Source organism: Chelonia mydas, chromosome 1, assembly GCF_015237465.2.
Source record: "Chelonia mydas isolate rCheMyd1 chromosome 1, rCheMyd1.pri.v2, whole genome shotgun sequence".
Lineage (NCBI taxonomy): Eukaryota > Metazoa > Chordata > Testudines > Cheloniidae > Chelonia > Chelonia mydas.
The window spans coordinates 320,841,038-320,866,766 of NC_057849.1; the positions used below are offsets into that span (position 1 = coordinate 320,841,038).

At 44.9% G+C, this 25,729-nt stretch overlaps 1 long non-coding RNA gene across 1 annotated transcript in view; it reads left to right on the forward strand.

Annotated features, from left to right (window-relative positions):
• LOC119565283 overlaps positions 1-25,354 on the forward strand; it is a 79,856-nt gene extending 54,502 nt beyond the window's left edge. Inside the window, exons 2-3 of the long non-coding RNA XR_005223907.2 lie at positions 2,200-2,473; positions 24,702-25,354. This is a non-coding gene — a long non-coding RNA (uncharacterized LOC119565283). The remainder of the gene's footprint in view (positions 1-2,199; positions 2,474-24,701) is intronic.
• The last annotated feature ends 375 nt before the right edge of the window (positions 25,355-25,729 follow it).

The window sequence follows — 25,729 nt, forward strand, 5'->3', positions numbered from 1 at the left end:
TTCCAGGGGTGTGTTTGTGCAGATTTGATCTTGTGCTTTTTCAGGGAGTTTCTTGAGCAAATGCTGTAGTTTCTTTTGCTAACTCTCAGTGGGATCAGAGGGTAATGGCTTGTAGAAAGTGGTGTTGGAGAGCTGCCGAGCAGCCTCTTGTTCATATTCTGACCTATTCATGATGACAGCAGCACCTCCTTTGTCAGCCTTTTTGATTATGATGTCAGAGTTGTTTCTGAGGCTGTGGATGGCATTGTGTTCTGCACGGCTGAGGTTATGGGGCAAGTGATGCTGCTTTTCCACAATTTCAGCCCGTGCACGTCGGCGGAAGCACTCTATGTAGAAGTCCAGTCTGCTGTCTCGACCTTCAGGAGGAGTCCACCTAGAATCCTTCTTTTTGTAGTGTTGGTAGGGAGGTCTCTGTGGATTAGTATGTTGTTCAGAGGTGTGTTGGAAATATTCCTTGAGTCGGAGATGTCGAAAATAGGATTCTACGTCACCACAGAACTGTACCATGTTCGTGGGGGTGGAGGGGCAGAAGGAGAGGCCCTGAGATGGGACAGCTGCTTCTGCTGGGCTAAGAGTATAGTTGGATAGGTTAACAATATTGCTGGGTGGGTTGAGGGAACCATTGCTGTGGCCCCTTGTGGCATGTAGTAGTTTAGAAAGTTTAGTGTCCTTTTTCTTTTGTAGAGAAGCAAAGTGTGTGTTGTAAATGGCTTGTCTAGTTTTAGTAAAGTCCAGCCACGAGAAAGTTTGCGTGGAAGGTTGGTTTTTTATGAGAGTATCCAATTTTGAGAGCTCATTCTTTATCTTTCCCTGTTTGCTGTAGAGGATGTTGATCAGGTGGTTCCGCAGTTTCTTTGAGAGCGTGTGGCACAAGCTGTCAGCATAGTCTGTGTGGTATGTAGATGGTAATGGATTTTTTACCTTCAGTCCTTTTGGTACGATGTCCATCTGTTTGCATTTGGAAAGGAAGATGATGTCTGTCTGTATCTGTACAAGTTTTTTCATGCAGTTGATAGATTTCCACTCCATACGGCTAAATGCAGTGCCTTGCATAATGACAGGTTTCAGAGTAACAGCCGTGTTAGTCTGTATTCGCAAAAAGAAAAGGAGTACTTGTGGCACCTTAGAGACTAACCAATTTATCTGAGCATAAGCTTTCGTGAGCTACAGCTCACTTCATCGGATGCATACTGTGGAAAAACAACCTGAAGCGAATACTCACCAGGAACCACATACCACACAACAGAACCACTAACCCAGGAACCTATCCTTGCAACAAAGCCCGTTGCCAACTGTGCCCACATATCTATTCAGGGGACACCATCACAGGGCCTAATAACATCAGCCACACTATCAGAGGCTCGTTCACCTGCACATCTACCAATGTGATATATGCCATCATGTGCCAGCAATGCCCCTCTGCCATGTACATTGGTCAAACTGGACAGTCTCTACGTAAAAGAATAAATGGACACAAATCAGATGTCAAGAATTATAACATTCATAAACCAGTCGGAGAACACTTCAATCTCTCTGGTCACGCGATTACAGACATGAAAGTTGCAATATTACAACAGAAAAACTTCAAATCCAGACTCCAGCGAGAGACTGCTGAATTGGAATTCATTTGCAAATTGGATACAATTAACTTAGGCTTGAATAGAGACTGGGAGTGGCTAAGTCATTATGCAAGGTAACCTATTTCCCCTTGTTTTCCTAACCACCCCCCCCCCCCCCTTCCTCAGACTTTCTTGTTAAACCCTGGATTTGTGCTGGAAATGGCCCACCTTGATTATCATACACATTGTAAGGAGAGTGATCACTTTAGATAAGCTATTACCAACAGGAGAGTGGGTTTGTTTTTGCGGGGGCGGAGAAAACCTTGATTTGTGCTGGAAATGGCCCACCTTGATTATCATACACATTGTAAGGAGAGTGATCACTTTACATAAGCTATTACCAGCAGGAGAGTGGGGTGGGGGGAGAGAAAACTTTTTGTAGTGATAAACACCCATTTTTTCATGATTTGTGTGTATAAAAACATCTTCTGTATTTTCCACAGTATGCATCCGATGAAGTGAGCTGTAGCTCACGAAAGCTCATGCTCAAATAAATTGTTTAGTCTCTAAGGTGCCACAAGTACTCCTTTTCTTTTTTAAAAAACACAAGGTATCTTACAAAGAATTTTATTTTTTCTAGATGTTTGTCAAGTAATACAGGACAAAAGGCAAGAATTGGTATTACTGAAGAAACAATTTGCAGCTGAAGAAGCTGAATATGAAGCTATGGTCTTGTGCTCATCTAAAGCTGCAGTAGTTTGCTCTTGCATTTAAGGCACTGGACTGGGAATCAGAAGATCTGGATACAGTTTCTGGCTCTGCAAGATTTTCTGCATACCCCGGTGCAAGTCACTTAATGTCTCTGTGACTAAATTCCTCATCTAAAAAATGGGAATAATAATAAGCTGTTCACGGTAAGAACTGTCTCTTACTATGTGCACGTTCAGTGTCTACCATGATGGGGCCCTGATATTTGTTGAGCTCTCTAGGCACTACTGTAGAACAAATGATAATAGGATTCTGAGATTCTGAGTTATGCTCAGCACAGCTTGTGAGAAGGGGAGGAGCAAATATGACTTTTGGCATCTTCACAGTCCTCAGACTCTGGGGCCAGTCAGAGATCAGTCTGGTCCCTAGAGTAAATCAGAGTAACTTGAAGACTGCTGTAGTTTATGACCAGCTGTCTTTGGTGCAAAGGGATTGATCCATCAGCTGGGAATAAGCAGAGCGCAAAGGAACCGTGGCTACGTCCCCTACATTGAGAAGTCCTTCCAGTTAAGACACCCACTTACTTGAGAGTATCATCATATACACAGCTACACTTATTCTTTTTAAACAAAAACAGTATCTAAAATTGTAATTTAGAACATTTTCTATACCTGGAGACAATCACAATGCTCCCCAATCTTCCCCCACCCCAAAATCATAGATGTGTAGGACTGGAAGGGACCTCAGTAGGTCATCTAGTCCAGTTCCCTGCACTGAAGGCAGAACTACATAGTAACTAGACCATCCCTGACAGGTGTTTGTCTAACCTGTTCCTAAAAACCTCCAATAATAGAGATTCCACAACCTTCTTAGGCAATTTGTTCCAATGCTTAACCACCTTGATAGGAAGATTTTCCTCACGAAAATGTCCAACCTAAACCTCCCTTACTGCAATTTAGGCCCATTGCTTCCGGTCCTATCCTAAGAGGTTAGCAAGAACAATTGTTCGCTCTCCTCCTTGTAACAACCTTTTATGTATTTGTAAACTGTTATGTCCCCTCTCAGTCCTCTCTTCTCCAGACTAAACAAACCCAATTTTTTCAATCTTTCCTCATAGGACATGTTTTCTAGACCATTAATCATTCTTGTTGTTCTTCTCTGGACTTTTTCTAATTTATTCACATCTCTTCTGAAATTTGGCACCAAGAACTGAACACAATACTCCAGCTGAGGCCTTATCAGCGCAGAACAGACTGGAAGAATTACTTTTCATGTTTTGCTTACAACATTCTGCTGATAAAACTGTTGCACTTTTTTGCAACAGTTTTACACTGGTGACTCATATTTAGCTTGTGATCTACTATGACTCCCAGATCCCTTTCTGCAGTACTCCTTCTTAGGCAGTCATTTCCCATTTTGTATGTATGCGACTGATTGTTCCTTCCTAAATGGAGTACTTCGCATTTGTCCTTATTGAATTTCATTCTATTTACTTCAAACCATTTCTCCAGTTTGTCCAGATCATTTTGAATTTTAATCCTATCCTCCAAAGCTCTTGCAACCTCTCCCAGCTTAGTATCATCTACAAACTCCTTAAGTGTACTCGCTATGGCATTATCTAAATAATTTATGAAGATATTAAACAGAACCGGACCCAGGACCAATCCCTGCAGGACCCCACTTGATATGCCCTTTCAGCTTGACTGTGAATCACTGATAACTACTCTCTGGGAATGGTTTTCCAATCAACTGTGCACCCACCTTATTGTAGCTCCATCTAGGTTGTATTTCCCTAGTTTGTTTATGAGACGGTCATGTGAAAGAGTATCAAAAGCCTTACTAAAGTAAAGGTATACCATATCTATCGCTTCCCCTCATCCACAAGGCTTGTTACCCTGTCAAAGAAAGCTATTAGTTGATTTGACACAATTTGTTCTTGAGGGATCTATGTTGACTGCTACTTATAACTTTATTATCTTTAGGTTTTTGCAAATTGATTGCTTGATTATCTGCTCCATTATCTTTCCAGATACCAAAGTTAAGATGACTGGTCTGTAATTCTCTGGGTTGTCCTTATTCCCCTTTTTATAGATTGGCACTATATTTGCCTTCTTCCACTCCCCTAGAATGTCTCCCATGTTCCATGACTTTTCAGAGATAATTGCTAATGGCTCAGATATCTCTTCAGTCAGCTCCTATGAGTCTGTGATTCAATTTTAGGATGTATTTCATCAGGCTCAGCCAATTTGAAGACATCAAACTTGGCTAAGCAATTTTTACCTTGTTTTTTCCCTATTTTAGCTTCAGACTCTGCCTCATTTTCACTGGCGTTCACTCCAATCGCTACTAACCTTTCTGGTGAAAACTGAAACAAAAAAATCATTTAGCACTTCTGCCATTTCCACATTTTCTGTTATTGTCTTTCTCCACTCATTAAGTAATGGGCCTACCCTGTCCTTGGTCTTCCTCTTACTTCTAATATATTTGTGGAATGTTTTCTTGTTACCCTTTATGTCTTTAGCTAGTGTAATCTTGTTTTGTGCCTGGGCCTTTCTAATTTTGTCCCTACATGCTTATGTTGTTTTATATTTGCCCTTTGTAATTTGACCTAGTTTCCACTTTTTGGTAGGACTCTTTTTTGAGTTTCATATCACTGAAGATCTCCTGGTTAAGCCAGGATGGTCCCTTGCCATACTTCCTATCTTTCCTACACAGTGGGATAGTTTAATTTTATGCACTTAATAATGTCTCTTTGAAAAACTGCCAGCTCTCTGTGTTTTTCCCCTTAGACTTGCTCAAACTACATTTGAGATATTGAAGTGGAAAAGAATGACTCCAGAAAGCATATACCATCCGTAGCATGGTCACCTTTAAACATTCATCATTTGCCAAGAGTTACCACCATTACTCACAATACTTAGAATAGTAAATAATTGTGCTAAATGTTTGATGTTAGCAAATAGTGATTTTTTTTTCCTAGCTAGAGCTCACTGAAGGTATTTGAGAATAAGCTTTCGTGAGCTACAGCTGTAGCTACAGCTATAGCTCATGAAAGCTTATGCTCAAATAAATTTGAGCATGACACACATGGAGTCCCAAAATAATAATAATTTTAAGCCTGTATCTACATTACAAGAACTGAGAACTGCTAAAATTTTCTGAAACAAATCTTACATTTTGGGCCAAAACTACTTGACAATGCTATCTAAGATGATAAATGTACAGGTGCTCTGCCATTTGTTGTGGATGAAAAAGGGAATACGTATTATGCAGCTATAACGGGACAATGGGATGAATCCAACAGATGGCACAATGGTCAGGATTAGCCAGCTCCACTCTGAGACACAAAATCCCATATGGCCAAGGGGAAATGCTTTCTACCATGAATCTATGTATAAAAAGCATTGTGGAGTTTGTGTGCTGTGATTAGTTTGGTTAAAAAATCTTGCAAAGTTTTAGCACCAAAATCAACATATTGGCAATTAATCCATCCCTCTCCACTACAATCTATCTTCCTCTCAACCTCTGACCTCTTCCAGTGCTTAGTGGGCTTCTGGGCACTGCATACATACTACAAAATTGAAAACTTTCTTATCTATGAAATGTTGAGCTGCGGTAGGGGGGACAGTGCTGTTGACAGGTCTCTGCACATGTGCAAAAAGCACAGTGAAGTATCTCAATGCAGCAGGTCTGGTGGATGCTCCTAGCTGCTGCTGCTGAGGGGAGGCAGTGGTGGGTGGGTGCTGGTGGAGGTGCAGCATAATATCATCCCCATGCCACACATGCACCTGGACTCAGCTTGAGGGACTCTAAGCAGCTTCTTAGTCTTCCTGACACACCTGGTAAAGGGTTGGAGGCAAAGCACTGGGAAGGGATGGGGGAGAGGAAGAAAACAGGTCTGAAGTGGAAGGAGGAAAAAGGGAGGGGCAATGACAAAGTGAGAGGATGGGCCCTCTGGAGGCATGGGGGTGGGATTGAAAAAAACAACCCAAACAATACAAGTCCACTGCCCATGCTTCTCCCTGTGGTGAAGATGAGCAGACAAACACGACAGACATTAGTCATATCACTTAATGCACTCGTGGAACATGCTCACATAGTACAGTGGTGAGTGTGCATAGCATAGAGTGCAGGGGGTGATGTGGGGCTGTGACAGAGCTCATGGAACCCAAGGTGCCCTGTTTCTACTTGTCCTGGGGCTGGTTTAAAAGGTATCCCAAAATGTTGCTGCCAATATAAGCCCAGGCCCTGGGTCAGGGTGGGCAGCAAGCAGCGGCAGAAGACCCACTACTGTGTCAGTGAGGATCCTGGCCGCAACACACTGACATTGACTCTGGCAGTGCTCAGCCAGACTAGGGTCAGCTGCTCCCGGGCTACTTCTGGACTCCCCCTCGTAGGGTACCTGGGTCAGGGTGGTGTCCTCGGAGAGTTCCAGCACCATGGGTTCCTCCGGGTAGCTGGCAAGGGGTAGGCTTGGCAGCTCCTCTGGGTAGCTGGTGACGCGTAGGCTTGGCAGCTCCTCTGGGTAGCTGGCAACGCATAAACTTGGCTGTTCCTCCATGCACCGGTCGGCATTAGGCATTGGCCGGTCCAGCCAGTCCTCGGGTCGGCTGCAGATTGCCGGGGTCTCCCAAGCCGGAGCTAGACCGGAGGCGCCTGGCCTCTCTGGCGGCTGCGGCCCAAGTGAGCTCTGGGGTCGGGCTTTTATACTTCCTGTCCTGCGCCTTGACCTCTGGGGGGCGGGCGCAGGATCCACTGGCTCTGCCCACTTTGGTGTCTGGGGAGGTTCTTCCCTCTGCGAGGTGGTGGGACACCACACCGCCTCGCTACAGTCCCATTGTTTTTTTTTCACACTCTCTGCTACACACTTTGTCATGCTGACCTTAGTACTTGGAACAATCTCCACTTCCATCTGCTAAGCCCTTCCCCTCATTCTGAAACCCCAGCTGCTAGCAATCCATCCTTCCTTCTCCTTCCCAGTAATCTCCCCTTCCTGCCCCACCTGTCAATTGTTGCCCTGTGTCTTGTCTTGTGACGTTTTTTTAGACTGCAAGCTCTTTGCGGACAAGAAAGGTGTTATAACTGGTTTGTAAAGTGTAGTATATCTGGGGTGACTCTAAATTATTTGTAATAATTTTTAAGTACCTTGAGGCAGGGACTGAGGTAGGTTGGGCTGAACACGTGCCCAGCACTTGGATAATAATTACACTCACATTTCATAGCCAGTGATTTAGCACTTTGGGGAAACGACCCTCTGAGAGGGCCCATGGACAAGAACTCAGCATCTCCCTCTAATCGACAAATGGTTCCTTCCCTTCCTGAAGCTAGTTCATCAGAAACTGCTGCTGCTGCCACCTCAGTCTCTGCTACCCTTCAGGCTTGGATGACATCCCAAGGATCAAACTGTGATTCTGTGCATGCCAGGAAGAGGAAGTCTAATTTTAGCCTCTAAGACAGTAAAATGCTGAATCAAAAGTTCAGCAAACATTTGTGGATTTTGAAAGGGCATCCCATCAAGACATGAAACGAGATCCAGCAATATTTTTGCTGATAGGGATTTCTCAGCCGGGGGCAGGGCGGGGCAGAGGAGTGCTCCAGATAGTGTAAAACCAGCTAAGGCTAAACCATATGGAAGGGAACCATGACAAGGAGATGGGATTACACTAAGTTAAAGGAGATAAGTATTTAAGTATCTTTCTCTCATACACCACCTGCAGACAAATCTTCACTCCCTCTTAAAGCTATCTGATTATGTGTGGATACTGGAAAAAGAATAATACTGAAACCTAGATAGAAAAAACCCTCTATTTTTAGCAGTTTATGCTGATATCTTCCCATCTCAGCATAGCCTGCGGTGTCTGAAAAGCACTAAAAAGTAAATTGTCACTCACACATTCCCTGTTCCTTTGCTAGTGGGGACGTGAAGAAAAGTTATTCTGTGTGTGGTTTCAGACATGTATTCCACAAGTGTGCATGCGTCCAGAGCAGTGAAGCTGGAGAACTTTGCCTAGCAGTAGCTGTAGGGGCAGCGCTCATACCCAGTGGCTCTAGTCCCTCCCCTGGTTATGTAAGGGCAGTGCCCGGTTCACCAAAAGTCTGTCTCCCTCAGCTGGTATAGCCTTACACTGTATATAGAAGTTGCCCATCTCTCTGCTTCTTTTCTTTGAGCCCCATCTGACATTGTTCCCCCAATATACTGTCTCCAGTGAATGTTCCTGAAGTATGTTTAGAGCTTGTTCCATCTAGCCCCACTTGCTCAGGGAGTCATTCTGTGTACAAAACCTGTAGCTTTTCCCCTGGCAGGGCTTATACATATTATATTTCATCTTGATTCTAAGGCCTGGTCTACACCTAAAAATTAGGTTGACCTCATTACACTGCTCAGGACTGTGAAAATTTTCATGTCTTGTGCGATATAGTTAGGTCAACCTAATCCCCACTATGGACACAAATAGGTCAAATAGGTCAGAAAAATTCTTCAATTGACCTAGCTACTGCCTCTCAAAGAGGTGGATTACCTACATCAGTGGAAATCCCCCTTACGTCAGTAATGGCAGTGTCTACACTACAGTGGTAGAGCAGCACAGTAGTACAGACATGGCCTAAAATGGTAGCAATGCTAAATGACCTGTTCAGGGATAGCCATTCGTTATACGAGGTTAACAAGAACGAACATAATTTAATAGTTGGAAAAAATTCTTTTTCTGTTACTGCCAGAACCCAAAGAATATGGATGAGAGATTGTCAGGACTTAGAATGATCTAGCCCCAGTTCTATGTATAATAATGGACCAGATCTTAGGGGCATTACTGGAAAGAAAGATTGAAATCTGATGGAGCACTATTTTTTTTAGAGTTACTGTTATTTACTGAAACTTTTGGGTCAGACTCTCTGTTTTTATGCAAATAAAGAAAGCTCTTAGCTCAGACCCAATGTTACTAAACAGTTGAACAAAGTTGAACAAAGGCAAATAACACTGCAGCTTGTAATTATCGTCATATGTTAGCGTTACCTCTCTTGACCTGAGCAATGAGCTAAAGTTCAGTGCCCAATGGGTTGTTCCCAATAGCAGGAGAAGTTGATGATGGGATCAGGTGTCTTTGGTGTAATCCTGTTTATTTACAGAGAATGTACAAAGTCCTGTTCCTCTGAACAGATCAGGAACCAAACACGGGAGGCAGTCTCTTCACTTGCAGCTCCAAATCGCTTTTGCCCAGCACTCAGCCCAAAAGAACACTCTCTAGGCTTTTCTCAGTGCTTTTTCAGGCTGGGTCTGGCTTTCTGATGCTTCTCTGTATCTGTTTGAGGGGTTTCACTCTCTCACTCACATACCTCTCTACTCAAAACAATACTCAGCAGAAACCCTCTGCCCACGTCTGCCTTTGGGCGCTCTCCTGAATGAATTGGCTCTGAGATAGCTTCCCTCTCCATACAGAACTGTGGAGGGACTATAGAATGCAATATTTGTTAACAAAAGTGTTCCTCTGAGGCAATCCTCAACAGATCTGCTCATCTGCTTGAATTTGGTGAGTTAAAAATAGTGGATGGCAAATGCTGTGGTAGAGCGATGCTTAGAAACACCTCAGGAGCTGAGGTTTAACTGCTACAGTGCTTGTAAACCAGGCAGGGACTCTGTCCTGGGATGGAAGGGAGCCTCACTCCTGCAGCGCTCAAAAGATCTTCAGGAAGTCTCTCCTGCACTTTCCTGTGGAACTCGAGCTGACAAGGAGGGAGCCAAAATTTCACCCTACCTCACTTCTGAAAAAGAAATAAGCCCTGCATGATTCATCAAGAGTTTTGTGAGGTCAAAAATGCTTCCTCTGTTTACTGTAACTAACTGGTGTAGTGGAGACACCAGCTGCAATCCAACAAAGTAGCAACATACCTGATTTAAATAAATTGATTCATTTGGACTGCCAACTGTCAACATCAAAAGACGCCTAAAGCTAACGTTAGTAATGTCAGAATAACTTAAAGACAAACACTTGATTATAAATTGGTCCTGTTGTTGCCGGCACAGAGTGCCCGAGGCAAGCAACAATTGGGTTCGTTGCCCGGTATGCGTCGTGCCAATGACCACAACACGGTGGAGAAGCAAAGAGATTTATTTGAAGCTTCAGATAGGGTGCAGGGAGACTGAGCTGTCTCAAATCCTGCAGCCCCGCATGCAGATTCCAGTATACATTTTATACCTTTGCCTACTTCACTACACAAGCTTATGCAACCAATTACCTGTTGCCCCGTACAATACCGTAGCCAATCAGCTAAAGCAGCCGGTTGTGTTTTTCCTCAGTAGCATTGCCCGAGCCTTGCCTTATTTGGGTCTATTTGTTACTGGTTTTTGCTAAACATTTCTGCCTTATTTATACGTTTCCCAGGCCGAAGCTGGCCTTCGCTGGCGAGCCCTGTGCAAACCTGTCTGTTTGTGTGCTAGCTTCCTCATAGTTGTGCAGGGTCACAGAAAGTTCAAGGAGCAGAGGGGCTTCAGTTTGTCTGGGCTAGAGCAAGAGGGCTTCATCGACACTCGTTGTCTTCCACCTTCCCGAGTTACCTAGAGTAGTGCCCAGTGTCACCAACACTGTGATACATGCTGCAGTTAGAGACTAACCAATTTATCTGAGCATAAGCTTTCGTGAGCTACAGCTCACTTCATCGGATGCATTCTGAATTGGAATTAATTATCAAATTGGATACAATTAACTTAGGCTTGAATAGAGACTGGGAGTGGTTGAGTCATTACACAAAGTAAAACTATTTCCCCTTGTTTCCCCTTATTTCCCCTCCCCACTGTTCCTCAGACATTCTTGTTAATTGCTGGAAATGATTATCACTACAAAAGGTTTTCTTCCCCCCACCCCACTCTCCTGCTGGTTATAGCTCATCTTAAGTGATAACTCTCCTTACAGCGTGCATGATAAACACCCATTTTTTCATGTTCTGTGTGTATATAAATTTCCTTACTGTATTTTCCACTGAATGCATCCGATGAAGTGAGCTGTAGCTCACGAAAGCTTATGCTCAAATAAATTGGTTAGTCTCTAAGGTGCCACAAGTACTCCTTTTCTTTTTGCGAATACAGACTAACACGGCTGCTACTCTGAAATGCTGCAGTTAGAGATTAGTGGCATAACTATGCCAGTAAGGATTATATCTGAGTAAATCATAGGTTTGGCTAATTAACATAAATGTAATTGTAAGTGTGACAGTTTGGGAAATTGGTCTATGTACAATTTATGAATGGTTGATTGTATGAAACAGCTGTATCACGGAATGCCTCATGGCATGTGGAGTCAATCTCATGCTCCCCAGATTATATCAATATCTCTCAGACCAGGAACAATGTGGGGTTGTTAAACTTTGATGGCTCCCATTCAAGTGGCACCAATTTAAGACAGTCGGATGGCTGAGGTCTAGGGAAACCAGTTGATCCAGTTTGTCTGCAGGATTGGGTTTAGAGCAGTGGAATTTCCCAGAAGCAGAACAAAGAGATCTGGTGTTCACAATGGGTCTTAAAATCCACAGAGCCCGGGAGACTCAAAGATACACAGAAAGCTTGGGCGCCGCAGGACTCAGAGAGCGGAAGAGAGGAGCATGCTTTCATAGCAGGAGGTTAATCCTGTTTAGCTTCTGGACCAGCCAAAGAAGAAGGAAATTGGCTGCCAGGTAGCGTTACCATATTTCAGGTTCCCCAAAAGAGGACTCTACTGGACGGGGGATCTGGAGTGGGGAGGGAGAGCTGGAGGGGGGACATTTGGGGGTGCTGGAGAGGGTACCTGCAGCAGGAGTACTCACTGGTGGTGCAGGGCAGTGTTGCTCCCTGTCACAGTGACAGCTGTCAGTCTGTGCCTACCTGCGGGACACCTTTCCCAAGGCTGAGAGCCAGGGTCTGGGTGGGTAGGATCCTGTGGCTTGCAGGGGAATTGACCAATGAGCTGCAAATGTGTGGGAGGAACCAATAAGGAAGTGGACCAATCAGGGCTCTTTCTGAGCTGCAACGTCTGCTCTGCAAAAACCCGGGACATTTGCTGTTATTTGAAAACTTCACCTGGACAGAGAAAAGAGGCTCAAAAAAGAAGCTGTGCCCAGAAAAACTGGACATATGGTAACCCTGTGCACAGAAAGAGAGACACACTTCCTGATTTGGAGCAGCCATGTGCAGTGATGTGGAGATCCTGGTCTCCTTAGTGGATTATGACCTAAGCCCAAAGAACGCTCCAGGGTGGTGAGGACACTGAGGCAGGGAGAGGTACACAGGTGCTTTTATTGTTTTGTCTAGATCTGTCTTTCTTGTGCTAGCTAAAGAGTGGTGGCTGGATTTTGGAACCCTTGCATAGCCTGTGCATCTGTTTGTTTTCACTGTCCTATGTCTCTGAAGAGGTAAACTGTAAACCTAGAGTGCCCAGAAGGTTGGATTTCTGGGAAAGGGTGTTGCTTAAACTAGTGTGGAGACTGGAGGAGGAGGAGAGGGTCAGCACTGGTCCTGGGGCTTAGGGGAGCTGGGCCACAAGGTCTAATTTCTGTGAAGGGATAACAGATAGAGAACCTGTGTCCAGGAAGTGTGCCTCTTACTATTGACTGGTGGTTTACTCCATCCCACCCAAGGGGGTCAGAGCCCCCCAAACTGCTATTGTTTGCCCCAACCAGGAGGCTCAGGGGCTATAGACCGCTTGTTTGCTCTGCCTCACCCAGAGGGCTAGACCCCCCCACCCAACAGCTATTGCTTGCTCCAGCTAGGAGGCCGAGCGGGGAATCTATCAACGCTGCACTGGGCCAATGGAGGCGACCCCTGCTGGACTGACCGAGCCCCTGTGACATGTGGAGAATGCGGGCAACAGTCAGATCCTGATAAGAGAGCCAAAAGGGGGAGGTACAGACGATAAAGTTTTACGATTGGCAGGATACCGAAAAGGTACTAAAATGGATGCTGGAAAGCCAGCAGCAGCGGGCAGCTCAACAACATCAACAGGACCAGTTGCTGCAGCAAATGCCCATGCAACAATAGCAACAGATGTGCCAGCACCAAGAACAGCAACAGCAGCTGATCAGGGAGTTAGCAGCACAACATCAAGTCCAACAAGAGCGCCTGGTTCAGCAGATGGCAGCATTGTGGCCCCATACTTGACCGTGCCTGCACAGACCACCTACTGGAACCTAGACCCCACTGGGACACTAGATTATGCCAAAGTGAAGGCAGCCATCTTTTAATCCTTAGATATTCCATCAGTGATTTCAATGAGAGAGAGACCCATGGAGTCCAACCCTGAACAGTGGCTCAGCGACTCCAGGACTACTGCTTGCCGTAATTGGACCCTGAGAAGCTGACGGGAATACAAGTGGCGGAGGCTGTTATATTAGAGCAGTTTATGCAAATCATTTCCCCAGAGAGGAAGAAGTGGGTGCATCAACACCATCCAATGACTCTCATGGAGGAGGTATCTCTGATGGAAGATTACTTAGCCACAGAGGGTCCCAAACTACAGACACCTAAACCTGGGAGTCCCAGTAGCGAGAGGCAGGACTCACCCAGGAGACAGTACAAATTCAAAGAAGGGGGACCCCAGATTAGATCCATACCATGTATAGTAGCCCCAGTGCCGAAAGCTGCTGGAACTCCAGCATGAGATCCTGGGAGGGGGAAACCCCACCCAGCGGCCCTGCAACATAGACTCCATGAGGCAGATATTATGAGTGTGGCCAAGAGGGGTACTTCAGATGATATTGCCCTTTTATGGATTGTAACTATAGCCAAGTGTGGGTGGCAGGCCTACAGGCTTGGAAGAGGAGCCTGCCAAAACTTCTGATCACTTTACAGGTCAACAGTATACAGATATGTTTATGAAAGATTGTGATTTGGTGATGCTCCCTCATAAGGGACCGTATTGTGTGGGAATTTGGAGATGTACCCTGGAGGTGAGGGTTGGGAACACTGCATGGCTGTGTGCAGCAACTCACTACAGAAGCGCTCCAGTTTGTTTTATTAAAGTTTTATTCCTTTCTTATTCACTGGTTTGTTATTTAATGAACCCCAAGATTGTTACAAATGGCATCCAAGTGACTAGTCTGGTTGACTTGGGGTGCAGCCAGACACTTGTCCACGTCACCCTTATGAAGTCACCAAATGGGACAGAGGCACCTATATATGTCCAGTGCATCCATGGCGATGTACAGCCATACCCAGTTGCCACAGTAAAGCTGGAGGTAGGCTATCACAAGGAAACGTGCTGAGTCAGTTTGGCCAAGACACTAGTATACTCCATGATCCTGGGACTTGACTGGCAATGGTTTGGGGAGGTCATGCATGAGTGGGGAGACCAACTGCCAATGGAAACAAATCTGAGACCATGTTTGAGTCAGCTCCTAAGTCAAAAGGAGGATGAAGGGCCAGAGGAAAAAGCTCCTGACCACTCAGAAGGCCCTGAATCACACTCTGTAGAGATAGAGACACCAGCCAAAGCCAGGCACGAGTGGCTAACAGTCAATGGAGATTTCACGAGAGAGCAGAGAGAAGACCCAGGATTGAGTCAGTCACTGGAATAAGTGACCAACACTGAGGAGGAGGGGGGCGCCAACCAATGGGTACCTTAGGGGACCTGCTTTGCCCATTTATACTGGGTAACCATGGATCCGCAAACCCAAGAGGTACTTCAACAACTGCTGGTGCCATGGGGGATCTGACGGGATCTGCTCTATCTAGCTCACTCAGTGCCCTGAGGTGGATACCTGGGATGAGAGAAGACTTAGTGGCACTTAGATTCTTATGGCCCAGCATTCACAAGGAAGCGAGTGATTTTTGTACCCCATGTCCAGAATGTCAACATGCCAGCCCTAAAGGAATATCCAAGGCTCCGCGATCTCCCTCCCAGTGGTGGGAATGCCTTTTGAGAGGATCAGTATGGACCTGGTGGGTCCCTTAGAGAAAAGCAGGTCAGGTTCCGTCACATACTGGTAGGGGTAGACTATGTGATCCTCTATCCCGAAGTCGTTCTGCTGCATTTGACTACCGCACCTGCCATAACAATGGAACTCCTGAAAATATTTGCACAAGTTGGGATACCGAAGGAGATACTAATGGAATGGGGAACCAACTTTTCATTCCGAGTTGTGCAGACTGTTGAACAGTTATGCCCTAAAGACCTCAGTCTACCACCCACAAAACGACAGCCTATGATGGGGTGTATCAACCCCACATTGGGCCAGCGGGGGCTGACCAATCACTGTGGATATCGATTTAGCAGGTCTGGTAAAGAAACGCTAAGTTGATGGGCAAGTGCTCTCTCATTGATGTGTGCACTCCGCTTCCCCAAGAGGCAGAAGTTATGTCAATGGGAGAGCATCTCCCATTGATATAGCGCAGTGTAGACCCTGCTCTAAGTCAACCTAAGTTACGTTGACTTCAGTTACATAACTTACGTAACTGACCTAGTGTAACTTAGATCAATGTACAGCGTTAATGTAGACCAGCCCTGACAGGGACACTGAGCCACTGCCAGCGAGATGCCCAAGATGGGCTTTATGGTAGGAAGTGAGCTAGTGCAGGGGTTCTCTACCTTTTTTTCAGAGCCCCCCTCAACATGCTATAAAAACTCCACGGCCCACCTGTGCCACAACAACTGGCTTTCTGCATATAAAAGTCAGGGCCGACGTTAGGGGGGGCAAGACGGGAAATTGCCTGGGGCCCTCATGAAGCTACATTGCTCAGGCTTTGGCTTCAGCTATGGGTGGCAGGGCTCAGGGCCCTGGGCTTCAGCCCCATGCAGTGGAGCTTCAGCTTTCTGCCCTGGGCCCCAGCGAGTCTAATGCTGGCCCTGCTTGGCGGCCCCCCTGAAACCTGCTTGCGGCCCCCCAGGGGACCCTGGTTGAGAATCACTAGGGAATGTGTTAGGAGCTAATGCTTGAACCCTTAATAGGAAGTTTACTGGCTTCACAGGGCCCTGAGTTGGAACCTGGTGGAGTAGGGTGAGCCTACCCCAGCCCAGCACTTGCCCCTAGGCCTGGCTGTCAGGGACTCTTGCTATAGACTGGTGGTTTACTCCGCCCCACCCAAGGGGGTCAGAGCCCCCAGACTGCTATTGTTTGCCCCAGCCAGGAGGCCCAGTGACTATAGACAGCTTGTTTGCTCTGCCCTACCCAGAGGGTTAGAGCCCCCCAAATGGCTATTGCTTGCCCCCGCCAGGAGGCTGAGGGGCTATAGATTGATCGTTTGCTCTGCTCTACCCAGGGGTCCAGAGTTTCTGATTGTGATAACTTGACTCTGCAGGGAATCTTGATGACTGTGTGACTGGGTGTATCAACCCCGCACTGGGCCAATGGGGTTGACCCCTGCTGGACAGACCGAGCCCCCATGACACAGCTGCATTTGTACTTACCTAAATATATAAGGAACAATGTCAAACCTTACACTGCTTAAAAGCCACAAAATATACCGAGTTGTTACAGTATATAGCTATTATCCTTAGCTAGCTCATTGTGTAAAGTATGGGCTTGATTCAGAAGCTGCTTTTACAAGGAGAGATCTGTGGCAGCCTCTCACAGAATGCTGTTCGGAGGGAGTAGGGACTTAATTTTTAATGATCATCCCCTAATCCTACTTACAGTAAATCAAAACTGATGTAAGCAGTGTCAGGATGAGCTTCACCCTGACATCTGGTGGTGAGGTGTGGCAAGTTGTGGAAAAGAACTTCAGGGGCCAATCTCATTTGCATAGGCACACCCACCCCACCTAGAATGAGGCCATAGCTGCCCAAATGGTCACTTTGGCTGCTGTGGGATCCCCAGTGTCTCTGTTATTGCGGCAGGAAGAATAAATTGTTATTACCCTGATTATGGGAACTGTGCTTGGAACTGTACTTGGCCTTTTGTTATGATGGAGGGACTCGCCATCAACTAAGTAGCACTCGCTAGGCAAGGGTCATGGGTTCCAAAACTCTGTGAAGGGAGAGAGGTTGGGAACAAGTATTAATACTTCGTGGCATGGGCCCCTTGGTGAGGGCCTTACATGCTAGTTGCACTTCCTCCTCTCTCCACTGTGCAATATCAGAGCTAATTTTGATTTCATTAGAAGTCTAGTTACAGGCTGCTGAGCTCACTTTGAGCTAATAGTGCACCAGCACTGAGGCTCCCCTACTACAAGCTGAATTCACCAAAGAGCTGAACTGACTAAGAGCTGAAATCACTGAGCGTTGTGTTAAGTAGCGGGGGAGCCTGAAGATATATTGTGGAGCAGTTTGCGGGATGGCTGGAGTGCCTTGTGGACAGGCTGGTGGAGCAGTTCATAGGACGGCGGGAGCTGCTGGTGGGACGCGGAGCAGTTCGTGGATCGGCTGGTGGAGCAGTTTGTGGGACGGTGGGAGCTGCGTGTGGCCACAGAGCGGAGCTGAGCGAAGCAGTTCGTGGGGCGGCTGGTGGAGCAGAGCGGAGCGAAGGCCTATGGAGCTGTGGGGTGGTCAGCTTCAGATCATGTAAGGTGCCTCTTACCTCCTCCCCCATCTCCACCCAGGTTGGGAGGTAAAGCTCTGTAGATAAACTTTTGAACTCTGGGGCTGCCCTGACCAGGAACTGAGACTTTTGGGTCATTGGACTTTTGGGACTTTGGGTGATTTGGGGTTGCTGGACTCAAGAACCAAAGGGAAAGGGCATGCCCCAATTTGCTTGGGGTGGGTTTTTTTTTGCTCATGGGTTGTGTTATGAATCCTGTTGGTGGTGTTTCCCCAACATAATGCCACATTGTTTCTCTCTGTTATTAAAAGGCTTTTTGCTACACTCAGACTATGTGCTTGCGAGAGGGGAAGTATTGCCTCTTGGAGGCGCCCAGCGGGGGTGGAATATATTTGTCCCAGGTCACTGGGTGGGGGCTCGAGCCGGTTTGCATTGTGTTATTGGAATGGATCCCCTAGATATTGAACCCGGCCCTTGTTGCTGCCAACTCTGACGGGCAGAAGGGTTACACTAGAAATAAAGTTACACTAGTACATAATTGTGAAGACAGTTAATTCTGTTTTCAGCAGATGTGGCTAACGGTCCCTTTAATCATAGACACACAATGTCTCAGCAACATGCTCAAGGACAAGAATACAAAACACAAATATGCACACAAATATTGGCATACCCATCACATAAAATGTACCTTTTGGCAGTTACTGGGTGGCATGGAAGAGGATTTGAGTGTTAAATACATATATGATAACTTTAGATGTTACAGAATGTGAATGTGATAATTCATCTGCAAGAAGATAACCTCTGCCAGGAAGAAATACCACTTAAAGGTCAATCCATGCTACCGCATTGTGCATCTGTTGACTATTATGGCAATTAGAACTCTGTTGAATCCCTGGGTCTACATCTAAACTGTTTCAGTACTGGCAGTTTGGCAGGTGGACAAATACAGTTTCATATATAGATCTTACTAGCTAGGGACAATCACAGGCTTCTGCAGTTATAATCTCTCCCTAAAGGTTTCTCACACTGAACCACAAACCATTGAAACAGATATTGTATCCCCTTATCAGGGTAATTTCTGTTGCCCCGAGTGTGCCTTTTATCCATTGGGTATGATGCATTAGGAAATATTCTGCCAGCTGAAGGGTTTATGCTTTTTACATTTCCTCTAAGAAGCTTTCCCAGTAACTATTCTTCTCAGATACTAAACAAAAGCAATATTCAGCAGTACTTCAACCTATTGCTGTATCTGCCATCACAGGTTCAAGAGGGTGGATTTTCCCTGAGGATACATTAAGGTACTCTCTGAGCACAGATCCCTAGCTGCAGGATTTTGTAGAGGTCATGGGAAATGCTAGCACTACTAGGCACTAGGAACAAATCCAGCAACTGTTCTGAATTTGGATTTGACTTTGAACAAATTTGATTCAGAAACTCTATACAAGTACTGATACTTAAAATAGTATGAGGTCATTTTAAATATGGTCTGGCTTTCTCGCACCTCCCCAACACTGTGTTGATGTCTTCCTCCTTTATTTTGCCTTTGACTTTAGATAGTCCCTATCACATGTTCTCTGCACAGTGTTACAGACTTAATCCAGAAACTAACGGGTTAACTAGTTTAAATGCATGCACATGGACAACACGGAAGTCCATGTGAGCTACTGTGTACCTGTTGATAAGAAGTGCCTGGGGATACCAAAAGGTGACACACTTGCAACTTGTGCAAGGCTGCAGCTGTCTATTTAATTATTCTGAGTTTGGATTAGTCTGGAGACAGTTGTGCTGAGAAACTGCAAGAAAGTGGAGAGTGTTGGCTTCTTACCTAGTTACAATGTTCTATTATTGACCTCCAGCTACTTGGGATCTTCTAGGTTTTAAATAAAAGTTGAGCATTCTATTAAGGCTATCTAAGCAGGTGTCTTGTCATGCTGCAGTATGTAACACAGTGCAGTCTGGCTTCCATCTCTCTACTTCATTGCAAATTTTACAGAATTCCTGTCAGTTTCACAGGAATCCATATCTAGCCATATCCAGGATCATTCAGATACTGATGGTCAGTATTTGGTACCTGATGGATATAAACTACAGTATACAGATTGGTCATAGACCTATTAGACAGATATTTGCATCATGTCATCTAGTTAAATTTTTGCTGACTGCATAATTTAACCATCACAGAGAGATGTAGTTCAAAGCAGGCCTCTTAGACATTTTCAGATATCTCCAAGTTGTGGAGAACAAATACTATTCCAAATACAGCTGTCTCTCTCTGAGTTATTCTTCCAGCTGTCCATCTGGAATGGAGTTAGGAGTAAGCAAAGTTAAATGCTGTAAATATCTGGATCGAGGACATGGCGTGAAATCAGTGGGAGTATTTTCATTGACTTCAATGGCATTAAGACTTCAGGCATGGTATACAACACAAGGTCTTTGGTGGAAATTATCTCTAAATGTTGACCCTGCACTGTCATCCTGTTGAGAAACATAGGATGTTGTGTCGAGACTATTTAGGAATAATGAAAATCGGGCTCACAGGGTCTCAAGTTGGGTTCTCAAAATCAAAGGACAATTTTGTAAACTTTTGACCTTAAATTCTCTGTGCCTTAGTTTCTCAGCTGTTAAATGAGACTAACTTACCTACCTCATTCACTGATTTTACAGGTTTAGTGTATTGATGTTGGTAAAGTGCCTTGAGATCTGAGGGGCGGTACTAGAGAAGTGCAAAAATATATTAAACAAGAAGATGATAATTAATACTAAGTCCCATGTACGTACAGAATACTTTGTCCCCAAGTGAATTACAGTCCCTCTGAAACATTACACAACAGTTTAGCACAAGTGAAGAAAAAGTCATCCATTTGACATTGGAGGAGGAAAATTAGGTTGGCAGAAGGTAAATATCTTGGGCATTTGTCCAGAACACTGTGACTGAATGCTCAGTGGTTTGAGCATTGGCCTGCTAAACCCAGGGTTGTGAGTTCAATCCTTGAGGGGGGCATTTAGAGATCTGGGGCAAAAATTGGGGATTGGTCCTGCTTTGAGCAGGGGGTTGGACTAGATGACCTCCTGAGGTCCCTTCCAACCCTGATATTCTATGCAACTCCTACTCCTGTAAAAATTCCATGGTATCTTTGTTGAACACAGATAATAAGTACCCTAGCTTTGTCTTATCTAAACTCTCTCTCTGACTTTGAGGCAGCAACAGCGATAGAGATACAAACAGTTAGGTACATGTGGGTCACTGAGGACACAAACTATTTTTAAAAAAATCTATGTTGAATATATTAAAAAAGGCATTCTTCAGAGACTAGGCATGTGATCTGCTTTCTATTAAAGGACGGTATATTTTCAAGTCCTAAATGTGCTGATAGTGTTCTTTAACATTAAAACCTTCCAACTATTTCTACCTTTTTGCTTTCTGATTTTGTGCCTGCAACTAGATCAAATTAAGTAAATAGAAAAGACTGTTTGCAATGGTGCATATGATGCCACTGTGCAAACACCAACATAAATCTCAAGCATTTCCCCTTTAATCTTGATTAGAACCTGTAACATAAGAGAATTTAAAAACTCAGGTCAAACTACATAAAATGTGTAGCAAGTGGTTTCAGAGGATACACACTGAGAAAAATCAGTCACTTTCAGAAGAAGGGGTCATGCTGTTATATACCAAAACATGGACTGTATCTGTTTGTCTGTATAGCGCCTAGCATAGTGGGGACTTACTGCCAATCAGGGTTTCTGAGCCCTACCATAATACAAGTGGTAAACAACAGTAGTCAAATGTTTATCCATTCCAATGTTTATCCAATGATACAATACTGCCAACCCCAAAATTGTGTCAGGCTCCAAAATATCATGAGAATGGCTTAAAAATCCTTGAGATTTTAAAATAGTACATTTGCAGTGTTTTTTTCAAATGTGTCTTTGGGCTTTGAAACCTTTAGGGTCCATGTTCTCAAGCTTTTCTTGGAAACCATCAGGGCTAGAAACCTACTTAAAAAAATAAAAGAAAGCTGGCATGCTGGTGTGTTCACATGACACCAGGTTCTCAGGCTTTAAGAAAGTTTAATTATAACTGTGTTCTTGTAACAAGTCCCACTTGGGCTGAGACCTTCAATATTAAAAGCATGAGTCTTGACTGCTTGAGCTGAGGAGTAACGTAACAGAGGCAGAATCACTAAAATTTACATGGAATTACAATTTGGTGAAATGTTATTACACCGTCCTATTTGGTAATAAAAACACTTGATTGTATTCTACATTGGAGCCCTGTTTATAATGACATAAATAATGCCAGTGATTGGCAGTCTGTTATGTAAAATAAAAATATAGTCTACTCTAATAAGAGAATGCATGTTTGTGCCCCTATAGTGACAAGCCCACAGAAGAGGATAAAAGTCTACAACAGCTGCATTCTAAAGGAGTTACTCCTGAGTTCAAGCAGTCAAGACTCATGCTTTTAATACTGAAGGTCCCATCCCAAGTTGGGCTTGTTACAAGAACATAGTTATACTCAAACAATTATAATGCAACATTAGAGGTTACACATTGACATAATGTACTGCAGCTTAATTAATTGCTCACATTTAACAGAAGACAATTTTTATCATCAAATGTATAAACAAAAAAATTAATACTAGTGCTGTGATAATGGTACGGTTCTGTATTGATCTTTGCGACAGCAGATTGTGATTTAACCACCTCCTGTGTGAAGTTGATCACATGATCAGAGGAGCTTCTGGCATAATCGCAATAGCTCCTCCTGCAGCTGCCAAAATCCTGTGACTCAGGAGCAATTTGTTAGCGTTCCCCTGGATGCTCAGAGGTCACTCCCCTTCCACACCACTACACTTAGGCTGTGGGAGCTGCTACCCTATCCCTTCCATCTCCTATCCTCTTCATCCTCCTCTGTCTCCCTCTTGCCCCCCATCCCTCTGGAACTCCTAAATCTGCCCCCTACTCTCCCTCACTCCCCATCAACTTTTGAGTGTCTCTGCTGCTCCTCCAGCTCCCTGAACCATGCAGAGGAAGCCATTTTGCCTGTGGGCATGGCTTCAATCTAATTGAAAACAATGGGAAGTGGCAGCCAACTTTATTAAGGGCAACCTCATTTCCACATGTAGTTAAACTGTAGGGAAATGGTGACCATCTTGCTGGCTTCAGCCCCATTGACAGTAATAGGAGATGGTGGCCATTTTGAATATGGGAAAATTCATGAATTGACACCTTTCATAATGTTTTCATGGGACAGGCAAAAAAACTCCACCCCAAAATCACTCAAGTCACTATAAAACTGCAAGAGTTGGCACTACTGCATTAGTGTAATTGAGACTGGAATAAAGCCCAGTGAGTTTTACTGGACTTTTCTTAACTCCCACTAGTTCACTCAACAAAAATACGTGTAATTATGGATGAGAGGAGTCAGGACCGGCTCTAGGCACCAGCAAAGCAAGCACGTGCTTGTAGCGGCACAGTTCCAGGGGTGGCATTCTGGCCACACTTTTTTTTTTTTTTTTTGCTTGGGCAGTTGCGCTCTCGGAGCTTGGGGCGGCAATTTTTTGCTTGGGGTGGCAAAAAACCTGGAGCCGGCCCTGAGAGGAGTAAGAGTTTATGCTTCAGAAGGGCCGTCATAAATTGAAAAGCCTGAGCTTGTATGATTTAGGGTTGCCAGGCGTCTGTTTTTTGACTGGAACGCCTGGTCAAAAGGGGACCCTGGTGGCTCCAAACGGCACTGCCGACCGGCCCATTAAAAGTCTGGTCGGTAGCGCAGCAGAGGCCTGAGGCTAAGGCAGGCTCCCTGCCTGCCCAGGCTCTGCACGACTCCTGGAAATGGCCGCCAGGTTCCTGTGGCCCCTAGGCGCATGGGCGGCCAGGGAGGCTCTGTGTGCTGCCCCTGCCCCGAGTTCAGGTAGCAAGCAATAATCCAGATTTCATGAGCCTCCTGGTAAATAGTTTCTAGTGTATTTGGTAAGGTCAGTAATTACCCTATACAATGACATAGTGCCAGGTTAAAGTGGCAACTATCCTTAGCCCCTGTTAATTTTTCTAAGTTAAATCAGCCTCTTCCATGTGTCTTCTTTTTTAGTTTTATTCTTGTCCCATTCCCCCTCTTTCTTTCAGACCAGGAACTTGGCCCCGAGGACTCTGATCCCCCAACACTGCCCCACATCACAAGTCCCCATTGTAGGCCTTTCAGTGACACAGAACACACTAAAATAAAAAAAACCACCATCAGCTGATCAGATGAATCCCACAGAGACTCCAGTAGGGAAATCTTGACACTGTAGAAATCAATGAGAGTTTTGCCATTGACTTCAGTGGGTCCAGGACTTCACCCCAGGATTCCAGTCCACAGGCTGGTGTTCTCTTGCCCTTAGGGGCAGCTTCTCTCTGTTCCTTGGTAGCAGAAGCAAAGGGAGTGTTGTCCTTTGTTCTCTGCAAACAGCATCTCCTCAGTGTAGAGACAAAAGCAAAATAAATATTTAAAATACTGTCAAAAGCAAAAACATTTACACATTCCCCCCATTAATTTTCTAGTCAAATATATAAAATATATTCCAGAATATCCCAGTGCAGACAGATGCCTTTCCCAAGCCTCCCTTTCAGTCTTTTGCATTCTAGTGTCCATGAACTGATATTTACCAAAGTGACTAATACCTCATTATGAAAAATGTTTTCGAAAAAATGGATCTGTTCCAAAATCAATAAAAGTACATGATAAAGTACTCTAACATAAAAGTCAAATCCATGGTTATGTTAAATGACTATGCTAATGCCATTTAATTTTGAAAGTCAATAGTTTATACTAGTTATCAAAGTTCGGGGTTGCTTAGGTACTATGGTAATGGGGCTCATGTAAGTACTTTAGATAGATAGTTGAAAGTCTATAAATTGAGAACTGGGATCCTAGATCTTTTTAAGTATCTTGATGTTGTTGTGAACAACTATTAGTGAACAAGAGACCACATCATATTTTCCCATTTTATCTTTCAGAAAAGTGATGATTATATACAAACAAGCTACTGGAAAACCACAATGAACTACTCAACAGATTTTCTAAGACTTGGATATAATTGTTTGTGGTAAACCTGGGCTTCAGCTAACATTTGCTGAGTAGTACTTAGAAGTTAGTGCGGATGCCATTAGTGTGAAGTACAGTAGATCCCCAATTTTATGAACATCAGTCTTGTGAACCACCAGTTATATGCATGATTTTTCTGCTGCTGAAGTCATCTTTCTGCTTCCAAAAGTGACTTCAGTCCTTCAGCCAGCATTCAAGGATCTGTCCAGGTTTGAAAAGACACAGATTTGGTGACAAAGTCCTCTCAAACAAAGGAAAATCAGGCACACAGGAAATATGAGTTACCATTAGTTCTGTACACTATCATCGAATGATTAATAAATTCACTTATGCACCATATCTACTGTAATTTTGAAATGTTCAGTGTTATGAACTCCTTAATTCCCAGTTAATTCATAAAATAGGGGTTCTACTGTACTTTAATCTACTACTATTCAAGTTTGTCTTAGGTCACCTGACACTCACTGGCAATCATACGAGGGTTGCCAGCTTTCTAATCTCACAAAACCGAACACCCTTGTCCCTCCCCTTACATGAGGCCCTGCCCCTGCCCCACCCCTTCTCCAAGGCCTGATCCTCCGCTCACTCCATCCCTCCCCCATTGCTCGCTCTCACCCACCCTCACTCACTTTCACCAGGCCGGGGCAGTGGGTTGGAGTGCAGGGGGAGGTATGAGCTCTGGGCTGGTGGTGTGGGCTCCGGGTGGAACCAGAAAAGAGGGATTCAGGGTGCGGGAGAGGGTTCCGGGCTGGGGAGGGCTCTGGGGTGTGTGTTGGGGGGTGAGGGGTCCACCTGGGGGTGTGGGTTCTGGGGTGGGGCCAGGGATGAGGGGTTTGGAGTGCAGGAGGGGCCTCCAGGCTGGGGCGGGGGTTTGGGATGCAGGAGGGTGTTCGAGGCACAATCAGCCTCAGCCCAGCACACCTGTAAGAGTCAATCGGGA